Consider the following 18,592-nt stretch of genomic DNA (forward strand, 5'->3'; position numbering starts at 1 on the left):
ACATCTGGCATTGGGTTAAAGCCTGGTGCCAACAGACAAGTTTCACTCTTTCATGGTTGTTAATGGTCACAAAAATATGACCATGTAGATAGTTAAGTCCAATACAACTGCTTGAAAGATAACTATGCAGTTTGCCTCTGAAATTCTTTTTAGCTAGAGTCAGGGCTGGTCTAATAAGTAGGTGAAGTGAATACTGATGCTCATGGAATTACAACATGGCAGGCATAATTAATATCCCCATTTTGCTGATGAAGAAACTGAGGCCTAGAGAAGTTAAGCAATTTGCCCAAGGCTAAGGCTATTCAATGTCACAGTGAGGACTCAGACTTCTTAACCAGAGTCTGACTCCAAATTATTACACTATTGATATGATTCAAGAAATTTGGGGAGTATCTCTGCTGCAAAGTATTTCCCCATTATTTTTTAAAATACCTGAAATTTCAAATTTTCTTTTGGTCTTGAAAGCAGATATAATGGCAAAAGTAAAGCTAACCCTTTAGAGAATCCAGGGGAAAACATCATCATGTTCTTTCTATCTCCATGACCAATACCTTATTTCAGGCCACCATCATCTCTCACCTGGATTACCACAATAGCCATCCCACTGGCCTACATTCTCCCAAGATGGCCCCTTCCAATCTGTTCTCCACATTATAGCCAGAATGATCTTACCCAAATGTACATCTGATCATGTCATTCCCCTACTTAAACCCTTTCAAGGACTCTTCATTGTCTTCAGCATGGTCTATACCAGTGGCTCTCAACCTATTAGGAAAAATTTTATCTAACACACAATTTTCATCAAATTTACTATCCCCCCCTTACTATCCTGAAAGGAAACTCATAGAGAAAGTAACCTATGTATATACACAATTTTAAAATAATTTTAATCTAACACTCTAACTTTAAGATAAAGAGGAAATAAAAATAATTAACATAAGCAACATTAGTTCAATTTTTAAATGCTTGGCCATGATTACATTAGAAGCAAGAAATCCTATAAATTGCGGGGGAGTGGAGACAGTACTGCCCTCCTCCTATCCCCCACCCCTGCTGGTCTAAACTCTTTAATGTGATTTGTAAAGTATTTGCATTCTGGATTCTCCTCACTCTCCAGCCAGTACTGTCACTGGTCAGTTTGCCTTGGACTTTAATCCTCATAAACTACCTGAATATCCAATACACACAATGGTCTATGTAGCTTACTGGTCTGTAGAAGCCACTTTCTCTAACTGGAACTCTTCCTCATCCTCTCTCCAGCTTTATCTGGCTAATTCCTTCTCATTCAGGTCTCTGCCTAGAAATAATTTCCTCCATAAAGCCTCCGCTTGATACACCAATGAGACATGGCATCCTCCACAGCATCCCGAAATTTCCTCTATTATAGCACATGTCAGTCCCATAGCATTGCAATGATTTCTTTATTTCTCTAGCCACTCCCTGAACAATGAGTTTCTTGGGGGCACAGACTGTGTTGGGGTCGCTGTTACAGCTTGTTAGACTTGTTAGAGGAAAAGGAAGTTGGAGAGCATCGAAGACTAAATAAGCTGAACTGTCATGTATATACTGAAGGACACTTTTGAGAAAGAAATAATGAGGTTGAAATAATGAGGTTGGGAGTATTATGGTCAGCTATTATTTTGGAAATGTATAAAAGTGAAAAATACAAAACACATTTTGAGAAAAAAAATATAAGAAACCTGACAAACATCACCTTAGCCAGGTTGTTAAGGTCAGCATCAACAGTGATGTCATGTTGATAGTATGTATCCTTGCTACATTGTGATAAAAATGGCACTTTACCTCTGCAGTATTCCTACCCAAAACCATAATCCCAGTCTAATCAAAAGAAAAATATAAGGCAAGTCCCAATGGAGGGGCATTCCACATTCTACAAAATCCCTAATGAGGACTCCTCAAAATTATTAAGGTCATCAAAAACAAGGAAAGTCTGAGAAACTGTCATAGCCAAGAAAAGTCTAAAGGACATGATGACTAATGTAATCTGATATCTTAGGTCGATTCTGAAACAGAAAAAGGATATTAGGTAAAACCTAAGGAAATATGAATAATGTATGTACATTCATTAATAATAATGTATAAATATTGATTCATTCATTGTAACAAATGTTACCATGCTAACATAAGATGTTAACAATAGAGGGAACTGGGTACAGAGCATATGGGAACTCTCAGTACAATCTTTGCAATTTTTCTGTAAATCTAAAACAGTTCTAAATTAAAAGTTTATTTTTTAATGGGAAAAATATTTAAATAGACACCATATGCCCCCCAAATGGTGTATAAATGCAATATGAAAAAATTCAACATGTTTAGTCATAAGAAAAATGCAAATTCTCATAATGCAATAGCACTACAAACACATTAGAATGGTTAAAATGCAAAAGACTGGCAAAATCAAGTGTTCTTGTGGATACAGAGCAACTGAAATTCTCCAACATTGATTATGGGAATGCAAAAATGATAGTTAATCTTTAAAAAAGTGTGGTGATTTTTTGTGAAGTTAAACATACACTTTTCACTAGATCTAGCAATTCCACTCCGAGGTATTTACTCAAGAATAATAAAATACATATTCACACCTACATACATAAGATGTAAAATGATATCATCAACCACAAAAATAACAACACAACAAAGAAGCATAATCACTTGGAAATTCATGAAAACTTTTTGAAATAACCATAGGTTTATATTCTTAGGTTATGCATGCTAAAATATTTAAGGGTAAAATGTTATGTCTGCATCTTATTCTCAAATGATTCAGCAAAAGAAAAAAGGAAGGGAGGAAGGAAGGAAGGAAAGGAGAGAGAGAGAAGCGAATTGACAAAATATTAAAAATTGGTGAATCAAGAAAAAGAGTATATGAGTCCTGTTATTCTTGTAACTTTTCTATAGATTTGAAATTTTTCAGAATAAAAAGTTGTGGGGAAAAGCAAACTCAGTAAAAGCACTGGTAAGATGATAGGAATTTCTCTAGGGGTCAATTTTTATTTTTTACTTTGCTCACTGGCCAAAGGCTAGCCAAAGTATTTATGTAGCCTGAGCACTTAAAATGTGACTGTCTTCGCAGAATAGTCTGTGAACCATGAACTGTTTATTAAACTGTGAACTGTTTATTAAAATTTGCTCAGATGGTTCAACTAAATTTAGGGTTATATGCTTAACACCAGTACAACCCAGCTGCAAAATAAAAAGTTCCATCCTACAACTTCTTTTGTACTCTAGATAATGCGCAACTTATTTGTCCAGTTGTTTTGGAATAATGTAGACATTTTTATTCAGGATTGATTTTTTAAAAAGAAAGCAAAATAGGCAATAAAGATAAGCCAACTAATTTTTAATTTAAAAGGATAATCCCCTTGGGAACCTATTGTTTATTTCAATAATGCTACTGTTGTTCAAACATTCTAGGAATCCCACTTTGGTTCTTCAGAGCCTACTTACAAACCTGCTAATGAAATCAGTGTGGTTATTTTAAATATATCCTCATTATATTTTGGACAAAATGGCATCAGAACATGTGATCACTCAAGTTATTTACCTTTCTTTAACTCAAATGACTAATGGTATTTTTGAAATATCAAGTCTACCTTAACAAATCAAAAATTGCCATCATAAATGCTATTCAAAAAAACTTTCCACGTCTCTAAAATAAAAAACAATATAAGGGCTCCAAAACTACATGGTAGGCCAGGAGTTGGTAAACATTTTCTGTAAAGGTTCAGATAGTAAACATTTTAGGCTTTGTGGGTCATATGGTCTCTGTCACAACAAATCAACTCTGCTGTTATAGTGTGAAAGCAGCAAAAGACACTACTAAAATGAATGAACTTACCTGTATTACAATAAAGTTTATTTACAAAAACAGTTGGTGGAACACATTTGGTCCACAGGCCCTAGTTTGTTGATCTTGGTTTTAGGTAATGACAGAATAACTGAAATAACGATATTGCCTTCTAACTTGACGGCAATGCAATTACTGGGATATATAGTTTTGGGCTTAAAATTTTTTTCACCTACTGTTTTATAGTCACTAGTAAGGTATTTTAAAACCTTGTTTAAAAGCAATATTTTTATTTACCATCACATCAAAAAGAATAAAATACACAGGAATAAATCTAACAAAGGCCATAAAAGGCATGTACTCAGAAAACTATAAGACACTGATGAAAGAAACTGAAGACAATACAAACAGATGGAAAGATATACTATGCTCATGGATTGTAAGAATTAATATTGTTAAAATGACCATACTATCCAAGGCAATCTACAGATTCAATGCAATTCCTATCAAAATACTAATGGCATTTTTCACAGAACTAGAACAAATAATTCTAAGATTTGTATGGAACCACAAAAGATCCCAAATAGCCAAAACAATCTCGAGGAGGAAGAACAGAGCTGGAGAGATTACACTGTTTGACTTCAGAGTATACTACAAAGCTACAGTCATCAGAACAGTGTGGTATTGGCACAAAAACAGACACATAGATTGGTGGAACAGAATAGAGAACCCAGAAATAAACCAACACACGGTCAATTAATCTATGACAAAGGAGGCAAGAATATACAATGGGGAAAAGACAGCCTCTTCAACAACAAATGGTGCTGGTAAAACTGGATAGCTACATGGAAAAGAATCAAACTGGACTACTCTCTCACACTATGCACAAAAATAAATTTAAAATAGATTAAAGAGTTAAATGTAAGACCTTAAACCATAAAATTCCTATAAGAAAACACAGGCAGAACACTCTTTAACATAAATCATAGCAATATTTTTTCAGATCTGTTTCCTAAGGCAAAGGAAACAAAAGCAAAAATAAACAAATGGGACCTAATTAAACTTTAAAGCTTTGGCACAGCAAAGGAAACCATCAACAAAACAAAAGACAACCTACTAAATGGGAGAAAATATTTGCAAATGATATGACCAATAAGGAGTTAATATCCAAAATATATAAATAGTTCATGCAATTCAATGTAAAAAAAAACAACCTTATTTAAAAGTGGGCAAAAGATCTGAATAGACATTTTTCCAAAGAAGACATGCAAATGGCCAACAGGCACATGAAAAGACACTCAACATTGTTAATCATCAGAGAAATGCAAATTAAAAATCACAATGAGATATCATCTCACTCCTGTGAGAAAGGCTATCATCAAAAAGACCACAAATAACAAATATTGGCAAGGATGTGGAGAAAAGGGAATCCTTGTACACCATTGGTGGGAATGTAAATTGGTGCAGCCACTATGGAAAACAGTATGGAGATTCCTCAAAACATTAAAAATAGAACTATCATACAATCCAGCAATACCACTCCAGGGTATTTACCTGAAGAAAACAAAAATACTAATTAAAAAAGATATATGCACCCCTATGTTCATTGAAGTGTTATTTACAATAGCCAAAACACGGAAGCAACGTCAACAGGTGCCCATCAATAGGTGAACTGATAAAGATCTGTGTGTGTGTGCGTGTGTGTCTGTGTGTGTGTGTATACAATAGAATATTACTCAGCCACAAAAAAGAATTAAATCTTGCCTTTTTTTTTTTTTTTTTTTCTGCGGTATGCAGGCCTCTCACTGTTGTGGCCTCTCCCGTTGCGGAGCACAGGCTCTGGATGCGCAGGCTCAGCAGCCATGGCTCACGGGTCCAGCTGCTCCGCAGCATGTGGGATCTTCCCAGACTGGGGCATGAACCCGTGTCCCCTGCATCGGCAGGCGGACTCTCAACCACTGTGCCACCAGGGAAGCCCTAAATCTTGCCATTTTTGACATCATGGAGGGAGCCAGAGGGTTATTATGCTAAGTGAAATAAGTCAGACAGAGAAAGACAAATACCGTATGACTTCACTTATGTGTGTAATCTCAGAAAACAAAACAAATGAACAAACAAAACATAAACAGAGTTACAGATACAGAGAACAAACAGGTGTTTGCCAAAGGGGAGGGTCAGGAAAGAAATATGTGAGGGAGATTATCAGGTACAAACTTCCAGTTGCAAAATAAATGAGTCATGGGTATGAAATGTACAGTGTGGGGAATATAGTCAATAACTATGTAATATCTTTGTACGGTAACATATTGTAACTAGACATTGTGGTGATGAGTTTGAAATGTAGAAATATCTAATCATTCTGTTGCGTAACAGGAACTAATATAGTGTTGTAGGTTAATCATATTTCAAAAATTAACAAACAAACTCATAAAAAAGGAGATCAGATTTATGGTTAGCAGAGGTGTAGGGTGGGGAAGGTGGAATTGGATGAAGGAAGGAAGGCAGTCAAAAGGTACAAAATTCCAGTTATAAGACAAATAAGTACTAGGGATGTAATGTACAATGATAATTAACACTGCTGCCTCTTACATATGAAAATTGTTAAAAACTATCATGTTCTCATCATGAGAAAAAACTTTTTTCTATTTTAAAAATTTTGTACCTACATGAGATGGTGGATGTTCACTAAACTTACTGTGATAATAACTTCATGATGTATTATATGTAAATCAAATCATTATGCCGTATACCTTAAACTTATACAGTGCTATATGTCAATTATATCTCTATAAAACTGGAAAGAAAAAAAATAAAAGCAATATTTTTAAACTGTACTTGAGGAAAGCATTGCATTGATATTTCCTCTCCCAGAGGGGAAGCAATCACAAAACAAGTACAATTTTATCATTAATCAGCAGGAGCTGTATTTTGATTTTTAAGATGATCATTAAAAATAAAACACAATGCATCATCCCACTGCTCTAAGAGCACTGTTGTAGATTCCATTCTTCAGGAAGTAATCTGAGGGCAACTCACTTAGTATCAATATAATCTTTGTAAAGAGGAAAAAAAACAGTAAAGATAAAACACAGCAAGCATCAAAAATTCAATGGCAAAATGATAATATGACCAATAATTAGTGGGTAAAAAATCAGTTTATCCAAAACATCAAAGAGAACACAAGGGGCTTCCCTGGTGGCGCAGTGGTTGAGAATCTGCCTGCCAATTCAGGAGACACGGGTTCAAGCCCTGGTTTGGGAAGATCCCACATGCCGCGGAGCAACTAGGCCCGTGAGCCACAATTACTGGGCCTGCGCGTCTGGAGCCTGTGCTCCGCAACGAGAGAGGCCGCAATAGTGAGAGGCCCGTGCACCGCGATGAAGAGTGGCCCCCTCTTGCTGCAACTAGAGAAAGCCCTCTCACAGAAACGACGACCCAACACAGCCAAAAATCAATCAATCAATAAATAAATAAAATTTAAAAAAAACACAAGATGAAAGCAATCTGCAGACTTCTTATATCATTGTTTACTAATTTCACTGTCATATGAAATCACAACGTATTTCCTTCACATTCACAAATTTTAATAAATAAAACTAAAATCTTTTTTCAGATAGAGATTGATGTTTGCAAATGTTTGATATAAAGAGCAAAAACCATAACTAGCTCTATTTAAACAAACTATGCCTTTTCTCTTTGTTAAATTAAATGCTGTTATTTGAATTAATGTTACAATTTTCACACCTTCAAAAAAATAGATATCAAGAGGGACCTGGGCTAACAAATCATACTAATTTGGCTCTTTTTCCCTTTTGTTATTTTTCTCCCCACTATACTAGTGATTCTCAAATGCAGTCTTGCATTTGCAGTCCTGCATTCTCAAATGCAGTCTCAAATGCAGTCCTAGTGATTCCTGATGCAGTAGCATCAGCTAGGAATCATCTAGGGATCTGTTAGAAAGGAAAACCCTTGCTGTTTCCCTGACACCATTGTGGAGGCAGAGGCTCGGGTGCATTCAAGATTGGCAGCACACATAACCCACCACCATGGTCAAGGAAGGCATTGCTGCTGGAGGTGTAATGGACATTAATACTGCTTTACAAGAGGTGTTGAAGACCATCTACATCCACGATGGCTTAGCACATGGAACTCACAAAGCTGCCAAAGCCTTAGACAAGTGCCAAGTCCATCTCTGTGTGCTTGCATCCAACGGTGATGAGCCTATGTATGTCAAGTTGGTGGAGGCCCTTTGTGCTTAACACCAAACCAACTTAATTGAGGTTGATGACAACAAGAAACTACAGGAATGAGTAGGCCTCTGTAAAACTCACTGAGAGGGAAAGCCTAATAAAGTGGTTGGTTGAAGTTGTATGTTGGTTAAGGACTATGGCAAAGAGTCTCAAGCAAAGGATGCCATTGAGGAGTACTCCAAATGCAAGAAATGAACAAATGAAAAACTTAGCTAAGAAAGAAAGGAAGGAAGGAAGGAAGGAAGGAAGGAAGAAAAAGAAAGAAAGGCAAATTTGGGGACCTTACCTCAAGACCTCCTGAATCAGAATCACTGGGGTTAGGGCCCAGTAACAACTCTCCAAGTGGTATTGATGCACACACAGGTTTGAGAACCATACTCTCGGTTGTTGGATCCCAGTACAGGTCCATCTCAAGTCTCCTCAGCTTTTCCATGTTCTACTAGTTTAGATCTAAAGGAGGGGAGAGTGAAAATGGTTTACAAATGGAATCCTATAATCACTCATATCTGCTACTCCTCTGGCTCATGACCAACTGCCTAACCCATATGTAGACTTAACATAGTAGCACATGAGGCATCTACTCATGTAGTCCTCACTCAGCTAAAGCTCAAGGACTGATATTGCAGGATGAGGATGGAGAGGGATACTATTTTTCACAAGAAGAATTACAGAGCAATTGACTCCTAAACTATGTGTATGTATAATATCAGTTGCAATAATATCTTAAATATATTTTAAAAAGAGATCCATTAGAACCTTCACTTATATATATATAGAACTTATATATCAATAGAACACATCTTTGTATAGTGATGGGGAATAAAATGTCATGGAAATAAGTGCACTCTCAGAGTGTGATGAAAATTCACCTACAAATACTGAAGCACATGAGCACACTGCTTTCAGTTTCTTTCTGTTTTGACTTAACCCCTGCTTGGTCAAAGAAATTAGAAAACTTAGAGCTGTATAAAGTAACAAGTCTCTTCCCAATTAAAAACCATTTTAAATAATAAAGATGTAACCAATGAATTAAAACACTGCTATATGCACTGCACTGTGATAAGCACTGATGAGGAGGAGAGGCTATAATTAAAAAAACAAAAACAAAAAACCCCACAACCCTAGAATAGCCACTGTAGATTTACAGATATTCAGAGGATGAAACAACAGTGTGAGCTGAGATGAGATGTAGAAACTGAACTGGTCTTTGAAGGAAGGATGTGTAGGGAGATGGGAATGAAAATTCCAGACAGGCAAATGCCATGAGCAAAGACCCTGAATACACTTGGCACATCTGGAGAATAATTGAATAGACTGATTTAGCTGCAGTGGGACATCCATATAAGAAAGATTGGAGAGGTAGATTAGGTCCATTTTACTGTGGCCTTAAGTGTCAAGCCGGGGCACCTGACTTTTCTGAGAGCAATGGGGAACCATTTAAAATTCTAGGGACATGATGAAAGCAGTATTTTAGGAAGACTGATTTGACTAAATGTGTAGAGTAAATTACAGTTGGGCTTCTCAAGCTATCAAATGAATATGAAATCACCTGGGATCCTCTGATTCAGTAGGTCTGGGAAGGCTGAGATCCTGCATTTCTAACACACTCCTAGTGATGCCTAGACTGCTGGTCCTCAGACAGTACTTTGAGTAGTGGGGGATCATGATATGGTTTTAAATTCAAGATATCCATTGAGGCATAATATTGAAATAGGGAGAGAAAGCATGCCATAAAGAAAAAAATAATTCTTTACAAGTTTATTATTCTAGTCTGTTCAATTTGTTTGCAAGGAGCAGTCATTTCTCACTTAACCAGCTGACATAAAAAGGGAGACTACAAAAAAAGAACATAGGAGAAATTCATAGAAACAAGTGCAGACAGTATGGTAGAATGTCTCCAGGAAATGGAAAGGGAATAGACACTGCTCTCTCCATGTCTCTGGCTATATGCCTTCCTGTCTCCTTCTGCTTCCTTCTCCTGCTTACTCAGCAGTTTGCCCATTAGGACTCTCAGTCCTGACTCTAAATAACTTTAAGTTCAAGCATCCAACACCATCTTACTACAGGCTCTTAAATCTCAGTATATATTCTCAGGAGACAACCAGATTGGACCAGTCTTTGGATTGGTCCCAGGGTCAGGAGTCCATCTCTAGTTCAGTCATCTGTTACCTGGACAGAGAGAGAGTCTTTCACACTCCAGACTGTGAGTGAAATGAAGAGGGAGAGTTGGGGATGGCAGGCAAATTGATCAACAGATCTAAAATGACTGGTGGGAGAGAATCTTGGGTTCAGCTGAGGCCTCGTTTGCACAAGACGTCAAGTATTTCTGAACATGTTAAAAACATTGAAAAACCAGTTTCATCAGCCTTAAGTTATGACCCACCTCCAGACTACATGAGTTGGTGAAAAATTCACTGAGGCTGAATAAGCAGAATGTTTTTCTGTTCCCAGCATCTGTGCATTCCTCCCCCGCCACCCCCTACAAGAGACTGGAGAGGGGAGTTCCTACCCCTCAAATGAGGGAGTTTTCCAGAGACTCATTTGGAGAACTTGACTTGTGTCTCCTAGAATGTGGGGGTACATGGGAATTGCAATTGCACTTTGGAAAGTCTAAAAGTGAAAGACTGTGGCTGTATCATCTAGAGATGGCAGAGCAGAGGAAGGGAGGGAAGGACAGAGGGAGAGAGAGATGCAGTCCCAGGAGTAAACTACATTCATACTGATGTGGAGGGGGGAGTGGGACTTGAACAAAGTGGGATCCTGCAGAAGGAAACTGCCCTATATTAAAAAGATCCCCACCCCTTTTAAGAGTAATGCTATCCAAATGTGAATCTCTAATATGGACTAGACTTTTTACTATCCAAGAATTACCTAAAAGGTATGGGACTCAAGGTATGAAGAAGGGTGAATCTTCAGAGCTGGTTTAAATGGAGAATTGTGGGGAAGTGTCCTGCCTGCACCCTACTAAGTACAACATGTTCTTTGAAACAACTACATTTGCAAAATTATGTCATCCAAATGATGGCTGCAGATTCCAGGCACTGATTAACTGGAGAACAGTCTAGCAGCCTAAAAACAGAACTTGGAGTTAAAGATTTGTTCATTTTTCAACTTCTATTTTTTTCTTGAGATAAAACTGTGCTTCATTCGGAGTATAAAACCCAACAAAAAGCTCTCTAGATGCTCCAATGAATTAGATCTTTAGGAAAGGGATATATGAATCAAGAAAGAATGACAGGGCTTCCCTGGTGGCGCAGTGGTTGAGAGTCCGCCTGCCGATGCAGGGGACACGGGTTCGTGCCCCAGTCCGGGAAGATCCCATATGCCGTGGAGCGGCTGGGCCCGTGAGTCGCGGCCAGTGAGCCTGTGCGTCTGGAGCCTGTGCTCTGCAACGGGAGAGGCCCGCGTACAGAAAAAAAAAAAAAAAAAAAAGAAAGAAAGAATGACAGAAGGTGAGGGAGAGATATAAATATTCTCACTTCCGTAAAAGCCACACAAGATTTCTTACTGAAAGTTTATGACAGACTGGATAATGGAGAAGCTAGCTGAATAGTATCACATACTTTGATATAATCATGTAAAATGCAATACCTGGAGCCTCAATTTACCTAAGCTAAACTAAGTAAAGATGAACATGACACAAGCCCCACCCTTATCTTCAACAAAGGAGTCCAAAAGCTGAGGAGGGAAACCAGCCACACAAACCAAAGGTTTGTGTTCCCCAGCGTGTCCCACCTGCCTGGATTCCACTAAGCTTCTTAAAGCTTCCACTGTAAGCACAATCACAGATTCTTATCCAGTGTCCCAGGTATTACTTTGTTTAGTAAACAATTCTCATTTCTCATGTTAAATGCTAAATTAATTAATTCTTTTTTTTTTCTTGTAGAGCCTTCCCTGTTTCTGGTACTGTTCAATCAATAAACTCAAACCCCTCATGAAACTTATATTTGAGCATGTGGCAGTGCAGGTAATAAATAATATATTCATTAAAATATATCAGATGATAGTAAATGTTATATTAACAAAACAATTACAGGGGAAAGGAACAGAGAGTGCTTGCGGGGGGGATTTAAAATAAGGGATCAGGGAATTCCCTGGTGGTCCAGTGATTAGGACTCCGTGCTTCCACTGCAGGGGGCATGGGTTCTAAGATCCCGCAAGCTGCGCAGTGCGGCCAAAAAAAAAAAAAAAAAAAGAAATTAAATAGGGGGTCAGAGAAGCCCTCCTAAAGGTGACATTTTGAGCAAAGATGTGAAAGAGTTGAGGGCCCATGCCATGCAGGCATACTTGGGGAAAGCTTTCCAAAGGCAGCACAAGTCTTGAGGTAGGAGCAACTTGGCACAGTCAAGGGACAGTAAGGAGTTAATGTAGCTGGAGCAGAGGGAGAAAGAGAGAGGTGAGGTCTGAGAGGGAAGAAGGACCAGATCACTTCAGGCCTTGTAGGCTACTGTGAGGACTTTGGCTTTTACTCTGAATGAGATGGGAAGCCATTCAAGGCCCAAGGTGTGATATGACCTGACATATTTCAACAGGATCATTCTGGCTGCTGGTTAAGAAAGATGATAGGGATGGAGTGCCGGGGCAGTCTACTAGCTGGGAGGCTCTTGAAACAGTCCAGGCCAGAGATGATGGAGGCAATTGTTAGAGGAACCAGGACTGAAACTGCCTGCCCTGGCCAGGCACCATAGTAACCACTTTCATGAGTTGTCTTAAACAGGAGGTCTTGGTAAGGAATGAGGAACTAACAAGCTACCACCAACCGGAAGAATTCGGGAAAGGTCAAAAGGAGAGAGGAGATGCCAGTCCATATGTCCAATCAACCTCCCAGAATCCTTCTCGTTGGAATCCATCTTGGCTGAGTGATGCTCGCACCACCAGGGAAGACGCTGAGTCAGAGTGATTGGCCAGAGACAACCCAGAAACCAACCCATTTACCATAAAACCTGAGAATGCAAGCCACGTGGCAGAGCAGTTCTCCTGGGTTCCATTGCCCTGCTGCTCTCCACCGGGGCGCCCCTTGCCAATAAAGTCTCTTGCTTTGTCAGCACATGTGTGTCCTCGGACAATTCATTTCCGAGTGTTAGACAAGAGCCCACTCTTGGGCCCTGGAAGGGGTCCCCCTTCCTGCAACACAAGGACTGTGGGTCAGGGTGGCAGCAGAGGAAATGAGTGTAAGCAGATAGGGTAGGGGGTCCCCGGAGAAAGAGAACCAGGCATGGCTTTCTTGACATAACAGAAACCATTTTTGACCTAAGCTAATTTGTGATCTAAGCCCGGCCACAATGCTTGCCCTTGAACAGGTCTCAGTAATTAATGATCCTAAGGGAACAAAAGAATGCAGAAACAAATGACTGTTATCAGGCAAGAGAACTAACAACAGCAAAGATAAAATACCAAGTTGTAAAGACTCCCAGTTCCGTTTCAATGGTAAAGATTAGCCTGAAGCACTCAACAACCAGATCCATTGGAACCTAGGGATAATGATGTTGATCTTTTCTGACTCTCCAGACTTCAATCAACTAAAGCTTGGACTCTGTCTGACTTCCCAAGTCCCTTCATAAATATGCATGTACTCTTAGCTTAAAACTTCCCCAGTTTTGCAGTTTGGGGAGATACTGCTTTAGGAAAGATTCCTGGTGTTCTCCTTACTTGCTGCAAGTAATAAATCTTTCCTTTTCCCGATCTTTGGCTTGGTTATGTCCTTTGACTCAACCCCACCAAGAGACCAACCCAGTTTTAGGGTAACATGAGAATAGGAGGAGTAACCAGATTCTGATAACTCTCTGAATACTATAGTAAGAGGTACAGTGTTATGCTTTAATTTGGCATAGGAAAAACAGAAAGGCAAATGCAAAACAAATTTAAATTCAACAAACTCATCTATTAAGGGGAATTGGACTATTTATTTCAGGAGTATTTTAAATCAGTAAAGCCTTTTAGGTACTTTTCAAGTACAAAAACTTTCAGGAGTAGATATTCTGAAAACCAGAAGAGCCTTGAAAGCATTTAAAACTCAGATCAAATTCTCTGAAAGTGTTTACAAATTTGACACAGTATCTTACTCAAAGAGAAAATGCCCCAGAATTTAGAGATTAGATTAAAAATAAACACATCAAAGCAGAGACACATAGAAAAGAGCTGAAAATACAGCTAGATGTCACAATGTGTCAGATTATCATCTGATGTTTCCAATAAAGATCTAGTACCAAAAGTGTAAAAGCTCATAAGCTAGCTCATTGTTAAATGACACAGACCATTTCCAATGAGAAAAGGAGAATCAGCAGAAATAAAGAGGGACACAGAAAAGCAAACTACAGCATTAAATGTTTGTGACTTTAAAAGAGATTAAGAACTTCATAGCAGAGGTCTTCCCATTATTATTATTATTATTACTATGAGAGAGAGAGAGCATGCCAGAGGGAAACTACAAAAAATGCTATGTATTCATGAAGGATAAGATTATACAAATCTGAGACTGGAGAAGAAGGAGACATTTTTGAAATGTCATCCAACAGTGCCAATGAATATTATTTCTGCCAGGGAACAGCACAAGAATGTTTTATTCAAAAATATCCAAGCAGGGACTTCCCTGGTGGTCCAGTGGGTAAGACTCTGAGCTCCCACTGCAGGGGACACCGGTTTGGTCCCTGATGGGGGAACTAAGATCCCACATTGCACGCACCTTGGCCAAAAAAGAAAAGAATATCCAAGGAAATAAAAATTAGACTTAAATGGCAATTTTGCCAGATACATCCAAAAATTTTAATGAAAAACAGAAAAGCAGCTTGTGGGAATAAAAGTGTTATATTTCTATTCTGGCAATAAAATGTTATACTATGTATATTCTCATAATAAATGACTACTTAGGTATTTAATAGCTTGATTCTCAATGTTAAAATGAGACAAGCCAAACAACAAAGATTTAACAGTTTATCGAGATCTTATATTTGACTTTGTCATCAACTAACCATAATTATTAGCAATGCAACACATCTTTCAGCCTTTGTTTGTTCCTCACTTTTCTCCAAAGTAAAATAAAGGGGGTTTCCTCCCCAATTTGAGAGGGAGAAAGAGAGAGACTGAGAGAATGAACAATACATTACATACTTTCCTTTGAAATGTTTACATACCCTCTTCCCTATCAAATTTGTCTACCAGCCTTGGGGCTATGCCTTATGTTCCTCGATAGCTTTAGGAACTTCCCTCTTTCTCTCCAATGATATCATCCTTGACAACTTCAACATTTCTGTCCATGACTTTTTCACAGCCTGACTTCACATTTTCTCAGCCTTATTGACTTCTTTCCCCTTACCTTCCTTGGATATGGAATCTGCTCAGCCTCCAAGATTTTAAACTGAAATGCCCATCCCCAGCCATCACCTCTTGCCTTGTTACTTCTCCCATTCTGTTGAACCTGGTATTTGTAATCAGAGTAACATATGTTCCATCAACCCTCAACCAGTAGTTGTGGTTATGTCTATAGATTTAATTAATCAGTTTGTCTGTTTATTATTTTTATTTATATTCAAGGCTACAGATTTTAGAGTCAAACTGCCTACGTTTAAATCCTGACTCTGCCGTTCACTACTTGAGTGATAAGGGATGAGTTACTTAATCCCTCTATGCTCTAAATTTCTCACAGGATTCCTGTGAAGGTTAAATGAGATAATCCACATAAACCTGGCACATATTAAATACGTGATGAACATTAGCCAGTAGTATCAGTATTTCATTTGGCTTTACTGTCCTCTGTAGAGCCTGGTCACCATAGTCATCCTGGCTATCTCTCCTCCATTATTCACCTTTTTTCATCTCAGTTCCTTGATTCAAACTTTGATTACTTCTGGGATCTTGTTGGACCCTCAGGGATACGCAGGAATTTTTTAAATAATTAATCTCTCCTGAGTCCTTATTCCACTCCTCACAATAGTTATTCTAAACCAACTCTACTTTCCTCAAGTCCCCATATCTTCCCCTGCCTGAAACATTTTTATGACATGAGGTTGTCTCCTAATTCACTGAGAAGAAAGAGGCCACCCTTTCAGCAGAAAAGGCTTCTCCTATACTTTTGTTTCTTCCCATGCAGAGAGAACCCAAAGAATCTAACTCTTGGCTTCTCTGACTTTGAACTCACTCTATCTTAGGGAAAGTGCAATGACTTTGCTGATTGGTAAATTTGTGCAAAATAAACCAGCATTCTCTAACCAGCCTTTAGATCACTAGGTAGCCAGCCAGCCTACACGGCCTGAACCAATTGCTCTCTCCCTGGATACAAGGTGCTCAGGAGATCAGCTCTATGCCTGTAGGGCTTGGGCAAATCTGCAGTTTAAAAGGGAGTATAACCCTAAAGTTTGAAGACCTCCAATCAGACAGATGTTGAGGAATACTGAAAAATCAAGACCCAAACTGGGAATATAGAAGAGCTATATAAAGTTAGTGGTATGAGTGGACTTTAGCGTGTGGGCAGAATGTTTTGACCTTGGCGGTTGTATGAGCTTTTAACAGCTGTAGTCTGGGAAAGAGGCTGTAAGTCTCAGAGCATGTAGTACTCTAACCATAGGAAGGGACTGTAGTTTATGGAGGCTTGGTCCATAGGTGAGTGGGTATTTTAAATTTTTTATTTATTTTATTTTATTGGGGGGGTGAAGTAGAAAAGAATAGCTTTATTTCTTTGCCAGGCAAAGGGGGAGACAGAGGGCTCCTGCCCTTGAAAACCGTGTGTCCCCAAGTCGGTATTTTTTTTATTAGTTTATTTTATTTTTTATAAATTTATTTATTTATTTTTGACTGTGTTGAGTCTTCCTTGCTGTGCGTGGAATTTCTCTAGTTGTGGCGAGTAGGGGCTTCTCTTGTTGCGGAGCATGGGCTCTAGGCATGCAGGCTTCAATAGTTGTGGTATGCGGGCTCAGTAGTTGTGTCTCACAGGCTCTAGAGCGCAGGTTCAGTAGTTGTGGTGCAAGGGCTTAGTTGCTCTGCGGCATGTGGGATCTTCCCAGACCAGGGCTCGAACCCATGTCCCCTGCATTGGCAGGCAGATTCTCAACACTGCGCTGCCAGGGAAGTCCAACTGAGTGGGTATTTTTTTTTTTTTTTTTTTTTTTTTTTTTTTTTTGCGTTACACGGGCCTCTCACTGTTGTGGCCTCTCCCGTTGCCGAGCACAGGCTCCGGACGCGCAGGCTCAGCGGCCATGGCTCACGGGCCCAGCCGCTCCGCGGCATGTGGGATCCTCCCAGACCAGGGCACGAACCCGCGTCCCCTGCATCGGCAGGCAGACTCTCAACCACTGCGCCACCAGGGAGGCCCAAGTGGGTATTTTTTTAAAGGCAGGCCTGAGCAAAGGCTCAGGCAGGACACAACCTTTAAAAGAATGACATAGCCCGAGGACACGACATAAAATGATTAGAACCAAATAGGTCCAAGAGTCGAATTCCACTAGACTTTGAGCCTTAGGATATGTTCATTGTAACACATCAGCAAGCTAAATGACACACCCACAGGTGCCATGACAGTTCCAAGGCCGACCATAAAGGTCAAAAAGTGGGCAGTGGCCCCAATTCCTGGAAATCCCCATCCCTTCCCCAAAATAGCTGTAATATTCCTCCCACTCATTAGCCTATGAAATTATCCACCCCTATAAAAACTGACAACCCCGTACCCTGGTGCCACTCTTGCCTTCTGAGATAGCCCACACTGTGTCTGTGGAGTGTGTTTCTCTCTAAATAAATCCACTTTGTCTCCACCGAATCCTTTCTGTGGTGAGACATCAAGAAGCTGAGCTTCATTAAGTCCTGAGACCAGGTGTGTGATCTCAGTTAAAAGACCGTGCGTTCAAGTCCCAATCTGGGTTTTGGCTGGGTTTGAGTCCCAGCATGTGGGTTCAAGTCCCAATCTGAGTTCCACGGTTTCAGAACCTCAAGACACTTGTCTTGGGCACATGACCTGTAAATGGTCTCTGCACCCTCTGAAAGGTGAGGCCACACAGGTAAACACTGTGAACTTGAAATGCTAGATGGTGGCAGGATTAGATCCTTTTAGGCCTTTGTTTTTTTTTAAACTATTGATATAAGCCAAGTTCTGGATGCCCTTCAGAGAACAAAACAAGTTCTAACTTTCAGTTGTTAGTGGCATTCAGGGCAAAGGACAAAATTAAAGGGACTAAACTTTATGAACTTGGCTTGTCCACAGACTCAGGAGTAGAAAATACAGTAAGAATTACTGGCAACTTGGTAGTTATAGATGGGCATGCAGGAATTTCTGTGCCTTGTGGGAACACACCTGAGAAGATTATGAAATTCAAAAACAGAAGAAACAGAGTGTCTCACAGAGCACCTGGCAAAGGTATTGACCCTCACTAGAGTCTAGAGTCCTAGGGGTACAGGTTTTAGAAACATGAACAGCAATTTTGGAGTCTACTATTGCTGATTATTCAGCTGAATAAGATAAAAACCTATGCTACTCTCAGCAAACTAGGAATAGAGGTGAACTTCCTCAACTTGATAAAGAACATCTACAAAAAACCTACAGGTAACATCA

The 18,592-nt window shown here is 39.3% G+C and overlaps 1 protein-coding gene and 1 pseudogene across 2 annotated transcripts in view; one reads left to right on the plus strand and one right to left on the minus strand.

Moving 5' to 3' along the window:
* ACYP2 (acylphosphatase 2) overlaps positions 1 to 8,406 on the minus strand; it is a gene marked incomplete at its 3' end in the record, with an annotated part of 273,923 nt that extends 265,517 nt beyond the window's left edge. Inside the window, exon 1 of the mRNA XM_079720649.1 lies at positions 8,345 to 8,406. The remainder of the gene's footprint in view (positions 1 to 8,344) is intronic.
* On the plus strand, positions 7,855 to 8,253 carry LOC307064302 (small ribosomal subunit protein eS12-like; annotated as a pseudogene). The gene has a single exon. The product of its transcript is annotated as a small ribosomal subunit protein eS12-like (transcript).
* Positions 8,407 to 18,592: the final 10,186 nt, after the last annotated feature.

The sequence above is a fragment of the Hyperoodon ampullatus genome (assembly GCF_949752795.1).
Source record: "Hyperoodon ampullatus genome assembly, chromosome: 15".
NCBI lineage: Eukaryota > Metazoa > Chordata > Mammalia > Artiodactyla > Ziphiidae > Hyperoodon > Hyperoodon ampullatus.